The 21633-nt window shown below is 38.3% G+C and overlaps 2 pseudogenes; both read left to right on the top strand.

Moving 5' to 3' along the window:
* LOC113328267 overlaps positions 1 to 1600 on the top strand; it is a 16946-nt pseudogene extending 15346 nt beyond the window's left edge.
* A 13797-nt stretch (positions 1601 to 15397) lies between these two features.
* Positions 15398 to 21633, top strand: part of LOC113327394 — a 14155-nt pseudogene continuing 7919 nt past the window's right edge.

Below are 21633 nucleotides of genomic sequence, written 5' to 3'. Positions count from 1 at the left end.
GGGGGGGGGGGGAACATCAGGAGAGAAGGAGAGAGAGAAAGAGAGAATAGTAAGGGTAAGTTAATCCCTTAGTGGAGAGAAATATGTAAACCCAAAGTCATTCAACTATTCATGTAACCGTGAATAATATAGTAGAACAACAAACCCCGTGGATGTAGGCCTTAGTGCTGAACCACGTAAACCTTGGTCTTATTTACATTTCAGCACTTTACATTCATTTAGCTCCGCATGTATTTGCTTATATGTTTTGTTTTCCTTTAATACTTGTATCCCATGCATGATCGCCACGCACGGGGAAGTTGGAGGAGGCCATGATAAACCCGAAGGTTTTGAGCCAATGAATCCACATCAGGGTATCATCATCGTAGTCTCTTTAGACGTTAACGATTGATTGTGGGCATTCGGACCCCCACGTAGTTCGTGTGTCCACAGCCCCGTTCATTAACATAATTCATTTGATATGCAGGTGTACAATGCCGTACAAGGAAGCTGCGGTTGAATGTTGTGATGAGGTTGATCCAATTGCCAAGGTAATAGGTAACTCTTTGTAAATTTTCGTAATCAGTCAATAATGGTTGGGTATTGTGAGTATGGATTGACTTCGATTTATCTACTTGATGAAATCTCTACAGTTAATAGGAGCTGTTAATACCATTGTTAGGAGACCGAGTGATGGGAAGTTAATTGGTTACAACACCGACTATGTTGGTGCTATTTCTGCCATAGAAGATGGGCTGAGAGGCTTCTCACATACTCCACATACTTCATTTAGACCTATGTTGCTTCTGGTGTGACCCAATTTTATAAGCGTACTTTTGCAGGTTCAGATCAAAATTACCATGGAAGTGGTTCGCCCTTAGAAGGTAAATTATTTGTTGTTATTGGAGCAGGTGGTGCAGGTAAGGCCCTTGCTTATGGTGCAAAGGCAAAGGGAGCCAAAGTTGTGATAGCCAACCGCACTTATGGTAAGATTCCAGAATTGTCCATCGTCTTCCTTGACATTTCTAGGTGATAATTTTATCTTGTGTCATCTCCAAGAGCGTTCCAGAGAACTAGCAGCCTTGGTCGGAGGAGACGCGATTACTCTTTCTCAGTTGGAAACTTTCGGCCCAGAGGATGGGATGATTCTTGCAAACACGACATCTATAGGAATGCACCCGAAAATTGAAGAAACACCCATACCAAAGGTTTGGTCCCTATCAGTTACATCTAAATTCGTGATGCGCTTGCTTTCTCGAATAATTGGAGTAGTTTTCTAGTCTTGCAATCAATGAAATCTTACATAAAGAAATTATGTTGTTATTTGCAGCATGCCCTAAGTGCTTATGCACTGGTTTTTGATGCCGTTTAAAAATGACAAGACATTTGCTGGAAGCAAAAGAATCGGGAGCTGCAGTTGTTACTGGGGTAGAGATGTTCATCGGACAGGCATATGAACAATATGAAAGGTTCACTGGTTTGCCAGGTAAATAATCATTCTCTTCTTATTATTTTGTTCTTCTTCCCTTCCCTAATTAATTAAACTAGTTCTAACACTTGCATTATCCTTCTTTCTGCAGCGCCTAAGGAACTCTTTAAGGAAATCGTGTGTAAAATGTAATTATTAAGGTGATCTGGTTGTTACGCTCTCGTTCCCGTCTACATCTTCCTATTGATATCTTGTTGTTGTATTTGGTAATCTCAGAAATAAAACAAACATTTTTCTCTGGAGTTTCTATAGCAAAGGAGCTTATGTTGTACTGTTCTAATCAAACTTTATAACATTTTTCTCGAGTTTAAGATGCTATGCGATTGTTAGATTGCAAGATTATTATAATCAAAAAATGTATAACAGAAAAAATATGATGGATTCACCTCCAGCACGTGTTCTAAACTTGCCACACTTTTGCGCAGACAATAACGATGACTGTGACCGTGATGGGGGAATGATTTTTTGCTCCTTTACGGGCTATTTGATAATATCTCAAACCTGCATGCACATGCACGGAAAAAACGTTAGATCCATGCAAATACACAGAAGATGAAGTTAATGGCGAAGTTTAAAGCAAAAACTAATAAACAAAAAATGAAGTTCATAGAAAAGCTTACTGCTAAGGAAACAAGAAATTAGAAAAAGAAACTAGATATTACAGACAGGACTATCGAGATCTTCATAAAAACAAAAGATGAAGATCTAAGGATTATGATAAGACTGATGGCGTAGATAGAAAGTTAACTCAAAATCATTAAAAAAAGTCACCGAGTATTACCTTTAGAAAGGTGTCTACTCGTTCATGAACATACAAATCCTTTCGAAATTTGCAACTCTTGGAACAGGGCCGGTTCTCAAGGGTGGCAGGGTGTGCTCCCGCACAAGGCGTACCAGTTGGTTAAGGCGTACAATTTGGTTGAGTTACGGTTGGAATTTTTATGCAATATTGGGCCAACTGATTCATTATCTTTTTTTGGTTGGAATTGAAATAAAAAAGCCCATTTTGGATGAATGAAAGAGTATTTGGTTGATGGCTATCTGTTTTAGTCTGTTTTGGATGTATTTTAGTCCTCGAATTTTAATTGGGAAAATTGGGAAACTGCCCAAATTTGGAGTGCAATCTTGGAAAACTGCCCCAACGTTAAAAAAAGTTGGAAAACTGCCCCACTGTTAGAAATCTCAGTTAATTCCGCGTGTGCGAGTTCTCACGTGCCAAAAAAGACAAAAATACCCCGAATTTCGAGTTCAATCGAGAAGAAATTATAGTGCTAGTCAGTTTTCCAATTTTTTTTGTCTTAGCGGTTCGGGGTATTTTTGTCTTTTTTGGCACGTGAGAACTCGCACACGCGGAGTTAACTGAAATTTCTAACAGTGGGGCAGTTTTCCAACTTTTTTTAACGTTGGGGCAGTTTTCCAACTTTTTTTAACGTTGGGGCAGTTTTCCAAGATTACAGTCCAAATTGGGGCAGTTCCCCAATTTTCCCATTTTAATTCTGTTTCAATCTGCTAATCGACGTAGTTTATTCCTCAAGTTTTTTTTTCACTTCTGATGGAAAGTTCTCAACTTCGTAATACTTTTTTTCATACGTTCTTCCTAAATAGTGCGGCATAAATTACTTCGTTTCAATGCTATAAAGTAGATTTTATTTATGCGTGAATTTTTTTTGGATACAAAGGCGTTCTGATCTCTTTCACACAAGGTCATCGAAACTTCAGAGACGGCCCTGTCTTGGAAGAACTCCCAAACGTCTTTTCTGCCTCTCTCTCAAGCCATGCAACACCAAAAAATACGTACCACTGTAAAGTTTAGAAGTTTCTAATTACTTGAAAATCTAAGCTGAATCAAAGTGACTTGAGTCGGTCCCATTGTAATCGACTTGAAACCCTACAAACACCGACTTGAAACCCTACAAACACCTAATGGATGCGGGTATCCATTAAAGCTTTAAGCCAACACCCGCATCGAATCTCTAATGCGGGTGACCACGATACCGTCCATAAAAGCAATGGGTATGTAATCGCCTCCTGTTTGACTAAAAACCTAAAACCCTAATTCCATATGTTTCTTTGTGCGTCACATCATCACCAGTTTGAACCATGAAGAATACAACGAGGAAGAGATGAACAGTGTTGCATACTCCAATGCCGGATCTCCCAGGTGATATCCTCGACGACATGCTATTGATGTTACATGCCAAATTAGTATGTAGATTCAGGTGCGTTTGCAAACACTGGTACAACCTATTTAAGGACGATGGTTTCATGGAAAGTCGTTATAAGCACAGTATTGAAAGCCAAAAATTAAATTGTTTTTTGATAGAAAATAATCGGCAACATAATTATACTGCACATGAATTACACATGCATATTACAGAATCCTTATCATTATAATCAGTATTTGAAAATAACCATTGTGATAATGTTAAGATGAGTTTGGATTCTTTTTTCAAAGATACAAGTCTACAGTTAGAAATTGTTGGTTCTTGTAATGGTTTGATTCTGATGAGAGGCGTTAAAGGTCGTTTGACAGTTATGGGTTTTGGAACTTATATACGAATGAGTGGAGAAACATATTAATTCCAGTAGTATGCAATACTGTTACATATGGGGTTGGTTTTAGTTGCGATACCTATGATTATACTATTGTGGTAGCTGGTGGTTGTGAAATTCAGGTGTATACATTAAGCTCGAATTCATGGAAACTCTTGTCCAACACCTTTCCATATGAACTTAGTACAGACGATAAGGCTGAAGTGATTTTTGTTTGTGGAGCTTTTCACTGGATAGCGAGACTGTCAGGATTTTTTTATGGAATCACTGACCATCGCGGAATAACGGATCTTGAGATATTATGATGAATAATAAGTAAAACCAAGCACAAGCAACTATAATAATACGAGAAGGATAAATCAATTCACAAGACACAAGATTTATAGTGGTCCGACCAATACATACAACTTGTATATATTGTCTACGTCCACTTTGAGCCGCACCAACTCAAATCCACTATGAAGAAAAACGATTACAACGTCGTGTGAATCCCAGCAAACCCTTGGTTACACCGCAACAATTACCCGAGACGATAACCTTGTCTGTTGTTCCTCAGCAATATGCTCTCACAACGAAACCCTAGATTTTTACCCTAAAAGCTATACAAGAAAGAACTCTCTTTTCTCTCTAAAACAATTTTCTACACACAATTATACAAGGCCTAATTACCTATTTATATAGGTTACAAACTTGGTCAACAAGAATTCTATCCGTTTTAGGAATCCCCTTTCCCAAAACAGTCACGGCTAACTTAGAAAATAATTAGTCTTCAATTAACTAACAATCTCCCACTTTGAAGACTTATTGATTATCTTCGACTCTTCAACTTTGGATTGACGGTGCTACAACATCTTATTTGTTAGTGCGGCTCCCCTCCCGGATCCTCATTCCGAGAGACCAACTAAAGCCTTGCAGAGCTTTAGCTTGTCTGATAGGCTGAGTTCCCGAATAAAATGATAACGAATATTTATATTCTTCGTCATAGCATGATAGGCTGAGTTCTTGGCTAAATGTATAGTGCTTTCACTGTAGCTAAAAAGAACACTATCTCGTTGTTCCTTTCCCAACTCATCTAACAAACCTCTTAACCAAATCATCTCCTTGCTCGCTTCTGTTACTGCTACGTACTCCGCTTACGTAGTACACAACGTCACCAACTTCTGTAAACGTGAGTTCCAACTCACTGCAACTGACCCCATAGTATAAACATAATCGGTCGTACTTCGCCTTTTATATACATCACCTGCGAAGTCTGTATCCACATAACCCCTCAAGATAGAACCACCTTTTCCATAACACAATGGTACGTTTATGTTACCTCTCAAATACCTGAGAATCCAATTCACAGCTTTCCAATGTTGTTTTCCTGGGTTTGCTTGCATATCTACTCACTACTCCCACTGCATGTGCAATATCCGGTCTCGTGCACACCATAGCATACATTAGACTCCCAATAGCCGAAGAATATGGTAAGTTATCCATGTACTCCTTTTCTTCATCTGTCTTCGCACACTGCATACTTGAAAGACGAATTTGACTTCCAAGTGGAGAACTAACTGGTTTAGCATTCTCCATATTGAACCTTTTCAACATTCGTTCAATATATTCAGCCTGACTAAGCATAAGTACACCCTTATCTCTGTCTCTTATGATCCTCATACCAAAAATATTCTTTTCTTCACCAAGATCTTTCATAGAAAACTCACTTGCTAATTGTTTCTTTAAATTCTCAACTTCTTGTAGAGATGTTCCGGCAACTAACATATCATCCACATACAGTAATAATATAATGTAGTCAGAACCGCACTTTTTGAAGTAACATCAATGATCTGCATTACACCGTGAGTAACCACCTCTATGCATGAAGTTATCAAACTTCTTGTACCACTATCTCGGAGTTGTTTTAAGCCATACAAACTCTTCTTTAGCTTGCACGCCATCTCTTCCTTGCATTTTACTATGAATCATTCTGGCTCCTTCATGTAAATTTCTTCGTCTAGGTCACCATGAAGAAAAGTTGTCTTTACATCCAACTTTTCAAGGTAGAGATCTTCAGAAGCCACTAGACTTAACACTACTCGAATAGTAATCATCTTCACAACTGGAGAAAATATCTCGTTGTAATCAACACCAGGTTTTTGATGGAAACCTTTCACAACCAACCTCGCTTTATAGCGAATACCTCCATTTGCTTCAGACTTCATCCGATAAATCCACTTGTTATGCAACGCCTTCTTACCTCTTGGTAATTTTACTAACACCCAAGTTCCATTCTCCTCAAGTGAATTCATCTCATCTTCCATAGAAAGTTGCCACTTTCCTGAATCATCAGCCGCTAGTGCTTCTTTAATATCTTCAGGTTCACCTTCATCCGTAAGTAATAGATAATCCAGAGCATACCTTGGGTTTGTTTTTGGAGATCTTGATGATATTCGTACTTCTTGTGGAACTATAGGAGTAACTCCCACTGCAGCAGAAGTCTCTTCACCTTGTACTTCTCTGCCATCAGCAACACCGTGCCCTTCTTTTACCACACCTTTTTCCAGAAACATCATCAATATCGATATACAACTCCTTATCGACGTTGTTTGATCCGACATCTTCAACTTGTGTTTTATTCCTGTCCTTGTACAACTCATTCTCATTAAAAGTGACGTCTCTACTTCTAATAACTTTGTGACCCTCGTAGTCCCACAGTTTATACCCAAAAGCTTCATTTCCGTAACCAAGAAATATACACTTCTTTGCTTGAGCACCTATCTTAGACCTCTCACCGGGACTAAGATGAACATAACCAACACAACCAAAAACTTTCAAATATGAAAGATTTACCTTTTTCCCGGTCCAAACCTCCTCTGGTATCTTCATATCTAATGGAATACTAGGTGTTCTATTGATTAGATAAGCAGCCTTCTCTTTTTTATGTGCCCAGAAGGTCTCAGGCAAACCAGACTGCAACCTCATGCACCTAGCACGTGCATTCAACGTCCAATTCATACGTTCTGCTACTTCATTATCTTGTGGCGTCCTTGGAACTGTCCTCTCCAAACGAATTTCATTTGTAGCACATAACTGTAAGAATTCTGTTTTGTCATACTCACCACCTTTGTCTGAGCTTAGACACTTCAACTTCAAGCCAGTTTTTGTGTCAACCAAAGCTTTCCACTTCTTAAACACTTTATACACCTCGAACTTATTCTTCATGAAGTAAAGTCACACCTTCCTCGAGTGATCATCAATAAAGGTGACATAATATTGGAACCCGCTGTGAGATGCAACATCAATTGGACCCCATACATCAATATGAACCAAATCAAGTTTCTCACTTTTCAAGGCTCTGCCGCCTCTGCCGAAACTAACCCGTTTTTGCTTTCCAAGAACACAGTCTTCACAAAAAATCATATCAACAGACTTCACCTTAGGTAGATATCCTCCCAAACATAGAACCTCCATGTTCTTATCGCTCATATGCCCTAATCTTCTATGCCATAAGTTAGTGTCTTCACCAATACTAGCCACCATTAAAGTAGTTCCATCTGAAGTCCGGTATAGAGTACCGATTCTAACTCCACGAGCTAATACCATAGCTCCTTTCTTCACTTTCCAATTGTGTTTCGTAAGCACAACTTCACAGTCATCATCACAAACTTGGCCCACGGACACCAAGTTCTTCATCAAATTTGGAACGTGTCGTACATCCTTCAATTTGTTGAACCGTTGACTTTATAGATCACATCACCTAAACCAATGATGTCGCATTCTTTAGCGTCACCTAAGAATACTTGGCCATAGTATCCTTCTTTATAAGAGATCATAATACTCTTATCACCCGTTGCATGAAAACAATCTCCCAAGTTTATAATCCAAGACTCATCTTGCTTGTCCTCGCAGAGTAGTAGAAAACCTTCCGTAATCACCTTCTTGTTATCAACAAGGACCTTCACCGGTTCTGCAGCTGCAACTACGTTGACCTCTTCTTGATTACCTTTGTTTCCACCATTATTATCACCTTTGTTTTCCAGAAAATCGCGCTTGAAGTGTCCTACTTTCTTACACGCCCAACACTCAACAACACCTCTAGGCCGGAATTGAGATATCCCCTAGAATTTCCTCTAGACTTCCATCTGGATTTGTTGTTGTTGTTCCTATTTGAACTCCTGCCTCTATCTTCTTCCTGCAAACTTAAGGCCGAGCTTGAAGTACTAGAACTATAACCTTTTTCTATTCTTCTTTCCTCTTCAGCGATCAACATTTTCTGCACATCATCAAGCTTCAACTTCTCGCTCCCTGCAGAATTGCTAATGGTTGTCCTTGCAGTCTCCCAACTCTTTGGTAATGACGAAAACAACCGTAAAGCTTGAACTTCATCATGAAAAGTAATACTAACTTTTGAAAGCTGATAAATAATCGATTTAAACTTCCCAAGATGTGCTGAAATCGCTTCGCCTTCTTGCATCTTCAGATTAAATAATTGTACACACAACATGATCTTCCCCGAGGCTGATGAATTTTGATACAACTTTTCAAGTTTATCCATAAGATCCTTCGTACTAGTTTCCTCTTGTACGTTATCAGACTTCCTCCGTTAGACATATACGGATCACAGCTACACACTTGCAATCAAGAGTTGTCCATTCATCCTCTTTGCGTGCTCACTTTAACTCTACCCAATGGATCATCAATGTATTTCTCATCTTTATCAACATTCATGTCAGCGCACTCCTCGATTGCCAGAGATTCATAGGGAAAGCCGTTTAGTGTACTCCAGTACCAGGATTTTGCCTTCTCTAAGGATTCTTCTCCTGATGAAGCGTCCCAATCCCAAGTTTTCTTAATCTTCTTATCACATAATTCCTTAGATGTTGCAAAATCTTTCCCCACGAGATCGATCTTTGTTCTTCACGACACCTTATCTCCCATGAAGCGGAAATTTTGGGACGCCGTACAAATTTTGTGAAGTTCTGACGGTTCTTCTTCTTTCAAACGGTAACTCCAATGAAGAATTCCTTAGTTGTCTTGATAAAGCATTGATTGTGTTTGCACGAGATTTTGAGCGTTCAGCCATGGTGAAATGAATCTTTTTCCATCTGATTGATGGTTCTACACAAGATTTGAACAATGTTTGTGTTGCTTCCTCCCAGGGTATATACATATGTTGGGAAAATTGGCACCCCGAGCGTAGCGTAAATCAGGATCACGAAGGGCAATTGGTGATTTGAACCAAATATGGGAGAAATAATAAGAGAGATAGAAGATAAACAAACACAAAACCACAACAAAAGATATACGTGGTTCACCTTTACAGGCTACATCCACGACCAACACCACCAGAAAAACTTCCATTCAATCAAAGACCATTACATGTTCCACTACACCAAATCAGACATTTTGTTACACAAATATGTGTCACTTCTTATTTAATGTCGCACATGTAAGTGTAATAAATATGGTGTTATTCTTTTGTTACACATCAGTGGTCACACTAACAAGTGTGACTTTAATTAATTTAAATCACACTAAAACGTGTCAAATCTCTCACATATATTTGTGTAACAAATTAGGCAGTAATTAACAAAAAAAAAATTATTTTTATTCCCCCACCCTGTTTTTGATATGCGCACCAACTTTCCCCAACCGACCATATTGTCATATTTTCCCCAAAATCCACAACAAGTACTTAATTTTTAAAAAAAAACCCAATAAATTAAATAGAAATTAAATTAATAAAAAGAAATCTGTTTTTTAAAACATTAAACAATGAAAACCAATGAAAGTGAAGATTTTGCACTATAATATACGACATAACATATCAGTGCAATTTAGACCATTATTTCATTACAATAACCTAACTATCAATATCTTAATAACGAACTTGTCCATCAGAGCCTATACTTAGAAAAATAACTATATCCTTGTTTTCTTTTTCCGCTTAACAAAGTAGATGTAGATCATCAATACTTTCATGTACGGATTAGAATATATATGGTGGAGCAGGGCTATGTAGATGCAGGTGTTGATGAAGATTTTACTGCACATAACATATAAGTACAAGGACTTAAAAAGTAAACAAGTATGAACTGGGAACAAACGGGGATACATACTACATCAGATGAGAAAGCCAGAAAAACCAACCTGAGACCCAAGTCGTGTTCGAACCACGCTTTTCATAAACGCATGCCCTCATAACACTGTGTCCGTCATTCTAGATTTGCTATTATAATGCTGATAATCTTCTCAATGAATTGAGTATTAATGTAAGAGTTGTGAGATCACAGTCACTGCAAAGGACAACATGGATTTATAAGAAAAGCAACAGCGCAGAACTGCAAATTATATGATTGGGAAAATATAAACATGTTAATGTCTCAGATAAATGAGTAAATTTGGATCCACGTGTAATGAACACTGACGCTTCCTAAAACAATACTCAGGAAATTACTTTGTTAAGATCTGATGTCAACATATGAATCTCAATACTTTTCTTCTACACCGTATTCACCGCTGCTAGTAACAGAGGAGAAACATGCAAACACTAGAAACTAGGTTTAGGGAAAATCCCCAAACCCTAAACACTAGAACACCAAAATCCTCTCCCTACAAGTTTTTCTATCACACTGATATTGACCTTCACGGTAGTGCATGATCCTTCCTACCAAAGAGACCAAAATCCTAATCACAAGGATTTACCACTCTTCTAGGTTGGATTATTTACAAACCTACAATTCTAGACCTATATATAGAGAAACAAACTTGTCCCTTAAGAAAATTACTTTGGAAACAAGTTTACCTAACTTGGCCCCTAAATTCCTAAACTTTAGGAATAAGTTTACTTAAGGTAGAGTTTAACCAATGTCAAAGTCTAGACCACTGGCAAACCCTACAATCTCCACCTCGGATCATACTTTCAAGAATGAGATGATCACATGAAATTACCTCCATCTTCCATCAGAGTTGTTAACCATCTCCATATATCCATAAAATTACTTTTTAAGTTCAGAACCGAACTTCCATCTTCATAAAACCATCTCTTCGACCAAAATACGATGACGTTAATAGAAGTCTTCAACCATATTCTACATGAAGAAAACTTGTGAAATTGATTATGTTTCTCAATGACAATGAAAATATTCAACCACCATCAACGAATCCTTGCACAGACTCCACCGTGGATCACCAAAAGAACCATCCAGAAGAATCACCACTAGCTCAACCTAACCAGTAAGCTAACAAGATAGTAAACTTTAACCCAGAAAGGAAGAATTAGCTTCAATATCATACTCCAGCATATGTCACGGTTACCGTGTATGTGAAACAAACCATCAGACACCTCTACTGTGATTAACAGACTTAATCCTTTAAGCGATTCTCAAAGCCATCACCAATCAGACATATTCTTTACCACCATCACACCCAACATACTCGCTTAGAATATATACCGTGTGAATTCCCATATTACCGTGGTACATGCTTGAGAGATTGGGCACATTATTGAAAATTACGTGCAAGCCATCAGGAATACTTTAACATAGACTTAAGAACATAAATCTATAACATCTCGTGCATAACTTCGAAGAGTTGTTGGACTTGCTTCTACATGATATCTCACAACCTCATACTTTCTTCAAACTTTGTAACCCATTATTTATGGTGTATGGTCACTAACACCCTTAATAAGTAATTATGTATTCCACCTCATTCAACCTTAATCTACATCCCATACTACATCATAAAACCAAACGAAGAACATAAACTTCTACCAAGTTCAACATCTTCAATTTGTAAATCACATCACAAATCCATCTTTATGTAATCACCGGTTGAAAACATTATCTTCAAAACATATTTCTCCACCCGAACAATAACCTATCATTCATTCCAGGTTCAATCACGCCATCCCGTACTTGGGTCTGATACCAATTGTTGGGAAAATTGGCACCCTAGCACAGCAGAATCAGAGGATCACAAAGGGAAATTGGTGATTTGAACCGAACGTGGGAGAAATAATAATAAAGACAAAAGATAAAGAAGCACATCAACCACAACACAAGATATACCAAACCCTAAACAGTAGAACACCAAAATCCTCTCTCTACAAGTTTTTCTATCACACTGATATTTACCTTCACGGTAGTGCACGATCCTTCCTACCAAAGAGAGCAAATCCTAAACACAAGTATTTACCTCTCTTCTAGGTTGGATTATTTACAAACCTACAATTCTAGTCCTATATATAGAGAAACAAACTTGGCCCTTAAGAAAATTACTTTGGAAACAAGTTTACCTAACTTAGCCTCTAAATTCCTAAATATTAGGGATAAGTTTACTTAAGGTAGAGTTTAACCAAAGTCAAACTCTAGACCACTGGAAAAACCTACAACATATATACTCTTCCAGGAAATCTTTTTAGATGAATGGTAATCCCGAGTATATTTCTCAAGATAAGTAACAGGTTGGTGAAAGTAGGTAAGACAATATTTTTTGTGTTTAATTTTTTTATGGAAAATATTTGTAATATTGTCCGGGGAAAATTTAATGAGGATAGAGGTGGATATTCGATATTTCGATTATATTGATAGATGTTTATAGATGGCACCAATAAATGCACCATGCATTAAGTAATGTAACTAATTGACGCTTTAGTCGGTAATTTTCTAAACTTCCAAGCATTATGCTTCAAGATTTTAGGAGGGAAATGGGTTTTTTGAAATTTTTTAAAAAGGTAATTTCTCAGTTGACTATCATTATGATCATGAAAATCATCCGATTGGGTTTTGATGATTTGTTTAGGGACTGAAAAATCCACTATTCTACTGATATGAGCACCACTGCTATCCAATAAACTATTTTCCCAGAAGCAACCATTCCGAACTCCACCACTGGTTACCCACAAGCAATTATTTTGGAGGACTGCAAGGTAAGAAAAGACATACTCCATACAAGAGAAAGAGATTAAAAATAAATTTCCACACAGATGTTTCCACAAGATCCAGTGAAACACTGAAAATAAACCGGTTAAAAGCATCCAAAAGGCAGAAAAACAAAAAAGTTACGTGAAAAATTTAAAGGATGTTTGCACAAGATCCAATAAAAAGAGTGAGAGAATCTAAAACATTCAGTCTAGCCTTGGAATGCTTGTACCAATGTCCGGTGAATCCACACTTAAAACAAGGCGCACTTCCATCTGCAGCCTTTTTAGTGGCGGGATTCATAGGGGTTTTCTCGAACTTAGGATCACTACCACTATATCCAGAAGATCCTTCTCTATGTCAAACATGAGAATGACCATTTCACCCTCGACCTCGATTATGTCCCTTACGTCCTCTTCCACGAGAGGTGTTATCTCCACGTGGGTATGGATCATGGGAATGTGAATAAGAATGTCGATCCTTCTTTCCTTTGGGGCCCTTCCCTTTATTGACCTTTCCATGTTTAGCTTCGGGAACTTTCTTTTTTCTAACAGCTCTGGCATTGTTGTTAACAAGAATCTCATTGTGCCTTTCGTCCACTTGCATTAAGTTTATCAACCTACTGAATGTGGTGATTCTTTTGTTATCTACCTTTAAACGATACTGGTTTGATAATATCATGGAAGAGGTTGGAAAGGTCGATAGGGTTTTCTGAATCATTTCCTCATCAGTAAGTTTCTTTCCACAAAAGTCCATACGTGCTTGAATTTACAACATGTCTTTTTGGAAATCATTCACTTTTACATAATTGAGAAAGCGGATTTCGTTCCACAAAACGTTCAATTGTGGTATTAAGGAATCATGAATGTTCCCAAAAAGGATATCGAGAGCATCCCATAGCTCTTTTGGTATCTTCAAGTGATGATAACCCCAATGCAGGTTATGATCGATATGCCTCTTGAGGAACATAAGAGCATTAGCTTTGTCTTTCTCAGTTGCCGGAGCAGCGTCGGCAGATGGCTTGATAGTGGAGGTGAAGTCCTTTGCCACAAAGGTAGTTTCCACATCTTCTACCCAACGGTGGTACTCAAGTCCCGCTGAGTCCAAAAGTTCGAATTCTGGTCGAATTGGGTCCATCTACATAGACACAATAAAGTACATTAATATGGTGCTCAAGTCCTTCTAAGTCCACGAAATATCCCGGTATCATTTTCCCGTGACCAAATTTCTTTATGGTTGTGTGGGTAATACGGATATGCCATATAGTCCAATTTCTGATCATAACCCAATCCACAAAATTAATTAACCAAGCTTTTTTATGGTTTTTAACAAGGGAACTCTGTTTGCAAACCAAATTTCTTTATGGTTTAAAAATTGCAAACAATTTTACAATAAGGTTGACAAAATAGTCAACTAAAAATAGGTCCGTTAAAAAAAAAACTACATGCCCATTTATCATTTATATATGCATATAAATTTTTTTTTTGCATGTTTAGTAGCAAACCTTAAGCGGGATTAATATTTAAAATAAATACTAAATATATTGTCAATATTTGGAACATGGTTCAAACTAGAATATAAAATAAACAATACAACATCACGATTTTTATGGTCTACTCTAACACTTCTAGTGATCATGTTTTTCAAAAATAGTACTTATCATTTTAAAATAAAATAGTACAACACTATATGATAAAGTTTTAAGCAATTAAGATGGAGTTTTAAATTTTTTGGTCCAAGTAAAAAAAATAAGATAAAAATGATTTTGTTTAATAGGTAGCTTATCATAAAAGAATATGGTACATATATCATTTTCAAGGTAAGGACAAGCATGTGGTAAAAGTACAAATTATGACTACCATAAATAATTAACATCCTTAAAAGACGGAGAACAATATACAAAAGTCAGGAGATGATTTATTTACTCCATGCTTATGGGTATGTAATAAATATGAAGACACACACATTAATTTCAAAGAAGAGACAACATGCATGCGCAACGAATTTTAGAAGAATGTTCCAAAAAAAAAGAAAAAATACCTCCTTTAATGATTGTGTGGAGAACAAAATTTCCTACCTTGATTGATTAAACCAAGCCTCAATTAGTTAGAGCAAGGTGCTGATAACGTGATAAAGTAAAATGATAAGACAAAAAAGAGAATATAGTATTAAAGAGAAGAGAAGAAGGAAATCAGTACTTCTCATTACTTGTCGACTGCCTCCTTTATATACATAAATAGTACATGGAATAGTGGAATTTAAGTAGTACACTTGTTGGTTAGCAAAGAAACCTTACATGTGTCAAGTACAAAGAATGAAGTCTACATGCATGTCTCCACATGTGGTGGTCAGACATTTTCCCACTCATGTTTCCACAACATGTATCATTTATTTATTTATGTAATAAGTTTCCCTTCAGTTATCTGCCGACGGGTATAGTGTAGGAGGAATGGCAACATATTTGACATTAATATGCGCTCCAATAATGGGAAAATCTATGAACCAGCTGATTCTTGATATAGACAAAGCTAGAGTAATGGGAGTTGATATGGTTGAAATCAGATTAGATTACTTATCAAGCTTCAATCGTCACCAAGATCTTCAAACTCTAATAAAAAGCTGTACCATGTTAACACTTTTCACCTACAGGTTCACATTATTCCTTCTTAATTTTTCCTTTCTGGTCAGTTTGTTTGAATGATGAATACTTGTATATATCACAGTACATATGAACATAAAGACTTTGTGCCATTAGTGTATATATGGCTGCATATCATTACCAGCACTGGATAATATCCAGTTTCTTGTTTTGGGTTTCATAATTTCAACACCACCATCATCAGTTTAAGCCCTCGGCTAACTTTTGGTGAGGGGAATGGGCTCCATCCCCTGTGTCTGACCGGACAAACATGTATAGTTCAACCCGTGGGTTCTCTAGTACGCTGATAGTTTAATCATCAATAATATACTCTTCTTTTTTCTAAAAGAAATATTTTAGTCATCAAAAAGTAAATAATACAGTATAACTGATTTGTTTTCATTCTATTCTTACATAGACCCAAATGGGAAGGAGGTGAGTATGAAGGTGGTGACAGTATTCGGCTCGATGCACTTAAACTTGCCATGGAACTGGGAGCTAATTATATTGATGTTGAGCTTCCGGTTAGTTTCTTTTAAAACTTATGTAGTATTACATTAGCTTAGATCTCAACCTTATTTCGGTACCTAATTAATTTCTCAAAAATTAACAATTGTTAGTTGTCAATTTGCTGTTCGAATACATTAATTTTTTTTAAAGTCTAAAGGTTAACATTAAACAAAAGAAATTAACAAAAGATATTATTTTGTCTACAGGTTGCACATGAGTTTATTAGTTCGTTAGATGAGAAGACCCGTGAAAAGTCTAAAATTATCGTTTCATATAACAACTACCATGCAACTCCATCAGTGGAAGAAATAGGCGATCTTATGGTAAGTATACAATCTACTGGTGCTGACATAGTGACGATTGCGACAGCTGCCGAGGATATTACAGATGTCGCTCGCATGTTTCAAATTATAGTGCATTCCCAAGTAAAAATTTCTCTGTTTGCTTTTCTTACACTTCAGCTCATTTCCACATATTTGCAACTCTTTCGTTTGTTGTGGTTTTTAGGATTGGTGCCAACTGCAGGATCGAATTAGTTATTTTGGCGTACATAGTATCTTATCGAATGTTTCACACTGTGTCAGGTTCCGTTTATCGGATTGGTAATGACTGAAAAGGGTTTGATCTCAAGGTTGCTCTGCCCTAAATATGGTGGCTATCTCACTTTTGGTAGCCTTGAAGAGGGAATAGTATCAGCTTCCGGGCAACCAACGGTAAAGGATTTATTGAATATATACAACCTCAGAGACATAAGTCCTGATAAAAAAGTACTTGGACTTATTGGGAAGCCTGTGAGTCACAGCAAGTCTCCTCTTTTGTTTAATAAAGCGTTTAAGTCCGTTGGTTTCGATGGAGTTTACGTGCCCTTTTTGGTTGATGACCTTGCATATATAGTTTTTCGCTACATATGCATTTGGTGATTTTTCTGGATTCAGGCTGTAGAATTTACTCCAAAGATGCTCAGCACTATTTTTTGGTGGATGACCTTGGAAAGCAACTTGTTTCCCCGTTGAGTAATATAATTCATTTGATATATATGCAATTGTACAATGCCGTACAAGGAAGCTGCGCTTGAATGTTGTGATGAGGTTGATCCAATTGCCAAGGTAATGGGTAACTCTTTCTAGCACAACTTTCACATTTTCCTAATGAGTCAATGGTTGGGTACTGTGTGAGTGATGAATTGACTTCGATTTTTCTACTTTATGAAATCCCTACAGTTAATAGGAGCTGTTAATACCATTGTTAGAAGACCGAGTGACGGGAAATTAATTGGTTTTAAACACCGACTATAATGGTGCTATTTCTGCCATCGAAGATGGGCTGAGAGGTTTCTTACACACTCCACATATTTCATATATAGACCTATGTTGCTTATGGTGTGCCCCAATTTTATAAGCGTAATTTTGCTGGTTCAGATAAAAGTTACCATGGAAGTGGTTCACCCTTGGCTGGTAAATTGTTTGTAGTTATTGGAGCAGGTGGTGCAGGTAAGGCCCTTGCTTATGGTGCAAAGGCAAAGGGAGCGAAAGTTGTCATAGCCAACCGCAGTTATGGTAAGATTCCAGAATTCTTGGTTGGTTGGTTGGTCGTCTTCCTTAAAGATTTTATGTGATACTTTTATGTTGTCTCATTTCCAAGAGCGAGCCAGAGAACTAGCATCCTTGGTCGGAGGAGATGCAATTACTCTTGCTCAGTTGGAAACTTACAGCCCAGAGGATGGAATGATCTTGCTCAGTTGGAAACTTACAGCCCAGAGGATGGAATGATTCTTGCAAACACGACATCTCTAGGAATGTATCCGAAAATTAAAGAAACACCCATACCAAAGGTTTGATTCCTATTTCAGTTGCGTCTAACGTCGTGATACTCTTGCTTTCTAGAATAAATTATTTCGAATAGTTTTCTAGTCTTGCAATCAATGAAAGCTTACATAAAGAAATGTTGTTATTTGCGGCATCTTCGAATAGGTGTTGGCTACTCTAGTCACCGAAGACAGTCAACTTCCCTGCCTTCTCTTCCATCGTCACTATTACAGGCAGTACTTCTATCTCTGCCATCACCATGAACTCTCCCTGAAATATTCTCCATTCCTCTCCATTCCCAGCAGTACTTCCTCCAACAGCATCAAGTCTCTTTCCCTGTCCGAGCAAACCTCCAAATCTACAGCTCAGACAGCGACTGTTCATCTTCTGCAAAGTCGTGCATCGATCACTGCTCTGTCTTCTTTACTACGAAACCCTTAATTCCAACCTCTTATTACTCCATCACGTCACTAGAGTAGCCAACACCTATCAGTCCTTGTTCTTTTGTCTATCTTCCTAGCCTCTGTCCGTGACTCCGTTCTCTACCTTTCCTCCCTTAATTTTCTATCCACTATCAGCCGTTCGCTCCAAACACAACAGAACCTTTTCTTCCTTTTCTTCTGTCATCACATCATCTCAAGTACCCCACTCCTCTTTCTTTCTTCCCGATCTTTATTTTTCTCGTTTCAGTAGTGCCCTACTACTTCTCCAAACCCACTTATCTCTCCCGAAACGGGTTAATCCAATCCCCCTATTGTCCCTCTCTTTTTGTTAATTAATTAATTCTGTTCACCATCTTTCTTTCCTATAGCCTTAGTTCACGCCCACTACCCATCAAGCCTAGCATACTGATGAGTGCTAAAAAGTGCATATTTCTATATATTTTTCTTGGCATTTAACTCATCTTTTGTGCACTAATTCTCCATTTCAACCCATATTCTGTATTTTCATTGTTTTCAAGAATAAATATTTTTATTAATTAATTTTGCATTTTTAGGTACCAAATAAAGTTTGGATGAATTACGGAGCAAAAAGAGCAGAAAAATGGTGGAAGCTAAGAGGAATCACACAAGGAAGCCGCGAAGAATGTTGTGCGCAAGACCAAAAGGCTAGAATTGGGCTTGAAGAGGAAGAATTGTTCTTAAAGAAGATATGGTCTTGGCATACCCAAGGCCCAAACCCCTCACCCAAACCCATTTCCAATATCCATACCCGCCTTCATCTTCAGCCGTCAGATTGGATCATCTCAGCATCCTACGGTCGCCTCATCGTCGTGCATCAAAATCTGAAGATCCTGCTTCACACTACAGCACCTAACTCCATCTTGCGCCGTTAATTTCGTTGTATTATACAATCCAACGGTCGCTAAAAGCTCTTCACGTATAGCCGTTAGATCGATCTATCATTTATACATCCCACGGCTCAGCGTCGCAGATCATCAAACTTTGCTATCTCCGCCTCACACCATAGTACCTAATACCTATACCCATCAACCAAACACACCCCAACCTTCTTCTCCATCGACTTCACCTCCCCCATCCCTCTGCAGAGAAACAACCACCACCTTCTCCATCACCACCACCAACTCTGCCGTACAGCCACGAGAAATCCAACCACCACCACACCCCTCTTCCAAATCCCATCACCAACTATCTCGCCCCTTCTCTTGAGCCATCTACTTCACTAATTTCACACGTTTCTCTGAAACCCTAAGCATGTGAAAATAGTGAATTAGGTCGAGCTAGAGCAGGAAAAGGACCAGGAGAGGCAGACACAGAGTGGGTAGAAGCGTAGGAGTGAAATTCGAGAAGTATGGGTAAGTTTCTACAAACCCTAATTTCAACTGTATTTGGGGATTTTTGGGAATTGGGTGTATGAACCCTAATTATGTAAATTGGGTATAAATAGGACTTGTGGGTGTTGTTGTAGAGCTATGCCTGGACTAGCCAGTGCTTCACCCAAGAGGACTGGAATAGCCAGTGACTCAAGGGTTAGTTTTTACTTTAAATGATGTTGTAAATTTCAATTTTTTTTATCCTATCCATGCTTTGATCTTGTTGTGCTTGAATTGTTTAGGATTGAATATCCTTATAGGTTGTTAAAACACTAAGCAAGCTTCTCTGCGGGTAGTTGCAGTGTGAGAGCCCCAACTATCACAAGGTTTAGAATTCATCTTAGTGCCTTTAGCCTCCTTTCTAGACCAACCCTTAGATGAACAGCCGGCTTTGAACCGCAACTGTCATCTAGTTATTCAGAAAGCCTAGAAGCTGACTGATAACTAACAAGGGACAAGAACATAGCTGGAGGACCTGCCTTTCTAATTTTTGTTCATTGCCCTTGGCTCACTGCCTTGGTTTGTTTGTCATTGTTTCATTGTTTCTTTGTTTCTTTATCACTGCCTGTGTTTCTTTATCACTGCCTGTGTTTCTTTATCACTGCCTGTGTTATTGCCTCTTTTTGTTGTTGTTGCTCTTACTTTTACAGTCTTGCATTTTACTTCACCACTTGTTTACTGCCTTGCCTTTGGCTACTGCCTTTGTTCTCCGTTAAGCTTAGAAAACAGTTTAGGAAACTTCAACTTACACACCCTAGTCTCTGTGGATTCGACCCGTATTTGCACAAGCTACAACCGACACCGTGCACTTGCGGTTATAATATGTAGGCTTCTTATTCTCTTATTTCATACATCTCTCAAAGCCTACCAAGTTTTTGGCGCCGTTGCCGGGGACTTGGCTGCTGTGTGGTTGAAGTTGTTACTGCCCTGTAACTTAGTTTTTCAGGATCTTAGTGTAACTTAAGTGTTTTGTATTGCATCAGCATATTGCATCTTAGTGTAACTTGCATCAGCATCTTGCATACTGCATCTTGGTTTGCATATCATTGCTGTTATCCCTCATTGTTTCTTTGCTCCACCCATTTGCTTCAAAGAGACTGATCATCTCTTCTTTGAGCCAGCAGGTGACTTGTGGTGCTGCTGAACTTGTGGTGCTGCTGTTGCTGTGGAGATGCTGCTGCTGGTGCTCATGTGCTTGTTGTACTCCTGCTCTCCTGCTGAGCTGCTGTGCTTGTGCTGCTGTGGTGCTCCTGCTTATGCCAGGCCAAGACTGCTACTGAGCTGCTGTGGCTGCTGTTGCAGCCTGTTGCTGCTGAACTGCCCCTCTTGCTACCTTGATGCACTGCATACTTTGAACTGCCTTCACTGCATTCTGTTTAGTGTTTCATCTAGCATAACTTCTTGCACTTGCCTGCTGTTAGCTTGCTTCATTCTAGCTTGCATATTTCATACCTTCACTGCCTCATTACTTTTCTAGCATCTTAGCTGCATCTTGTCCTGCATCACTGCATATTTTCATATTTTTCCTCAGTCATAAGTCAGCTTCACTGCATATTTTCAATTTTCTGCACTTCTGTAATTGCAACTTAGCACCCTCTGTTAGCTGCAGTTGTATGTCTGTAGTTAGCTGCATATTTCTTTTGTTTATCTTCTACTACATCATCTTAACTGCTACTGCATATTGGTCATTGGGTCATTGTCATCTTGGTTTTGTACCAACTGAACTCTGAAATTTGCTGCTGTGAATACCTGAGTTGTGTGCTGAGTTATCAGTGTCATCTTGAATGCCTGAAATTTGTTGTTGTGAGAACTAATTCTCTCATCTGAAATTACCAGGTAGTTGTGAAGTTGAGAAACAAGCCTGCAATACTGCTGCTGCCAAGGCTGGAAGGAAGAGGAGCTGTGGGCTAAGGCAAAAC

This window comes from Papaver somniferum, chromosome 1 (assembly GCF_003573695.1).
Source record: "Papaver somniferum cultivar HN1 chromosome 1, ASM357369v1, whole genome shotgun sequence".
NCBI lineage: Eukaryota > Viridiplantae > Streptophyta > Magnoliopsida > Ranunculales > Papaveraceae > Papaver > Papaver somniferum.
This window is presented reverse-complemented; position numbering and strand designations above follow the sequence as displayed.